This window comes from Saccostrea echinata, unplaced genomic scaffold (genome assembly GCF_033153115.1).
Source record: "Saccostrea echinata isolate AGI-Se365-2 ecotype Australia unplaced genomic scaffold, CSIRO_AGI_Sech_v1 ptg000045l, whole genome shotgun sequence".
Classification (NCBI taxonomy): Eukaryota; Metazoa; Mollusca; class Bivalvia; order Ostreida; family Ostreidae; genus Saccostrea; species Saccostrea echinata.
Window position 1 is genome coordinate 6,279,491 of NW_026889794.1, and position 3,066 is coordinate 6,282,556.

Sequence of the window (3,066 nt, forward strand, 5' to 3'; positions counted from 1 at the left end):
TAAATCATTAAAACGAACGCTGACTGACGTTTTCCATTTTAATTATAAGGTCATTATTTACACACTGAATTGTCTACGGATTTTTCTGTTTGCTCGATCATGACAAGAAGCACACACGGCGGGTTTGACCGGTCGACAGGGAACGCTTACTCCTCTATGACAACTGATCCCACCTCTGATGTTTTAAGAGGTCCCTGTTTGTTCTGCTCGCGATTTGTAGTTTCATCGGACTTTTGAGCTTGATTACTGTTTGTTAACTCCATATTCGTCAGCATAGAATGAAAACGACTTACAATAATGTGTATTCATAATTCATTCTGATGTTTACTTTTTGTGCTGATGTTGTATTATTCACACATCAAAAAATCCGTATTATTAGCTAATTGGAATAAAGAGGTTCATACTACCCTCTCCTGTTATTTCAAGCATTATACAATTTACGTAGTAGAGTAGTTGTAAAGGTGACTGAAATTTTAGTTGACTTGAAATTACCTATACAGTCATTATAATCAATAATTACGAGTGATCGTGTCAACAAGGATTTGTCAAATCATACAAATGATGAATTCCAAAAGGATCACTTCTAGGTAAATATATACGTTGACCTATAGGGCCGATATTGGTTTCAGTCTCTAGAAAAAAGCTTATCGATATCCGTTCCGGTCGCTGACTTTAGGCCACATGTGTGCAGTTTCTTGTTTCTCGTGTATCGTTTTAGTTCTACTCAACAGTGTCTTCATGGTTTGCAAGTATTTACAGATACATCCTTTGTATGAGGGTCCTTACTTGATGCCTGGGTAATGGCAACGGGACAGAAAACCTTAACTGATCTTACCACATTCTTTTCTAATCTGTAAACCTTCCTCCTGCATATTTGACATAACATGTCGCCATTGCACACAATTTTCCCGAGGAATGAACTGCATCTACTCTGCATAGCGCAGTATCTGTCCCAATGGCACAATAGTATATTACCCAGTGATGTTCTTGAAAGACAAACACAGCAATTTTTGCTCGGTATGATTTTTTTTTCGTGACACCTGCAGTATCGAGTAACACAAAGTCAATGATTTGTGTCCTCGAACAAAGTTTGCTTACACTGAGGTATAGTTCCGATTGATTGCTTTTAGTTAAAAAAGAGAATTTATGGTCTGCATTTCCATAAATGTCTTTTATATCAACAGCAACATACATTTAAGGAAGAAAATAGAAGTAAAATGCAAAAGTCTGCATAAAAAAAATTAAATTCGTGTTCATACAGGTGAAAAATTTAAAAAAAATAAAAGTGCGCCAACAGGTGGATTCGAACCAGGACACTAAAATGTCCATTGTGAGAGTCTACGGTCTATCTCTCTGATCTGCACTGACTTTGAAAACATACGTCATAAATATAATCCAGAATGATAGGAATAGGTTTTGGGATTTTTGTAGGTTCTTTACGAATTTCGACCCTAGGGCAGGGGTGCCCCTAAAAAATCTTGTTTTAAATCATTCTTTAGATCAAAATCTATCAAAATTTCATAATTTAATTTAGGGGCAGGCCTGCCCTGAAGGACTTCTATGCCAAAATTCACGCAAAAATTAGTGCTTTAACGGACAAATTACTGATCTGACCAACTTTGGAGGTTAATTTCAAAGTTGCAAATAAAAAAAAGTAGATTCAAAAAGCAAATTTAAAAAAATTAAACAAATATTCGATAGAAAACAACTAAAGAACATTGATTGTTAAGTGTGACTTTTTCAGGAAAATTGCTTCCTCCTATAGGTCAAATCTTTTGTCATAACAAATACATCCTTTACACCTTGAAATTCTTTCATGTCATTTTTTAAATTTACATCAAGGGCGTATCCGTATTTGGTAGAGGTGGGTATGGATTAATTGGAGAATGAGTAAGTTTGTCAAAACTTCATGCAAAGTGCAGTATCCTCACATTTCTAGGTACAATTCCAAATATACATATTTAACAAATAAATATTTTAGGCCTACATGTAATTTTTGTACGACTGAGAAAGGAAAGAAAGGACATTTATGCATTTTTTCCATATTTTTTCCTTAATACATAGCATACTAAAGATTTTACTAACCTAAAAAGACATTTTGCTATGGTAACAAAGACCACAATTTTAACATCAGAAAATGTACTGTTATGAGCCGAACTTCTGGTATAAAATTTTATTTTCTATACATATTACCGGAACAACAGTTGCCTGTTCTGATTGAACACCACACGGAGAAACCAGTGAATTTATTAAGCTGTTTGAAATGAAACAAAACGAAAAATGTATTTAAAAAGACTATATTAATCATAACGCAATTATTGGCATATTTCAAATTTTGTTCCACATTTAATGCATTGTTTTCAGTTTTTATTTTAGCTTACAGTACACTCATCAAATTCAAATTTATAAATTATGGTCTTTTGGCTATTGGGAAGCTTTGTTTATAAATTCTTGTGTAAAAAGTTAACCTACAAGAGCTTCAAATACATTTTTTGAAACTGAATATGTATTACCTGAAATTATTTGAACTCTATGTAACATTCTGTAAAATTCTACAGTAACCTAGAGTTTAATTTAGTTAAATTTAGTTTGATATTGTGTATCAAAGTCTTTACTGTAGTTATTCAAAGTTTTTATTATTATAGTAAATAAAAAGTATTACTACGAGCTTCATTTTTTTATATTTCATTTTCTCTAAGTCTTAAAAGATTTTTTAAGGCCCCAAATCTCAAAAAAAGTTCCATAGTAAAGTTCATAATAAATCATAGTATCAAAAATTCATATACATTGTAGCAGGCTATAGTTAACCATAGTTAACTAAAACAAAGGATTGATTCTTATGGTATTTTGGATAATTGTAGATCTGCTAGTCTTGTAATTCTTAATAGTATTTAATTATATATTTCTGAGCTAATTTATCACCATATTATGACCTTCCATTGACCCGATGTCGATAATTTGAATAAACATTGTATGTTTATATATCAGTTTGACAGATTTTGTTCTTCATGTTCCGATATATTTCTATGTAAAACCTTCACCCCATGTAGACATTTCAAATGTTTT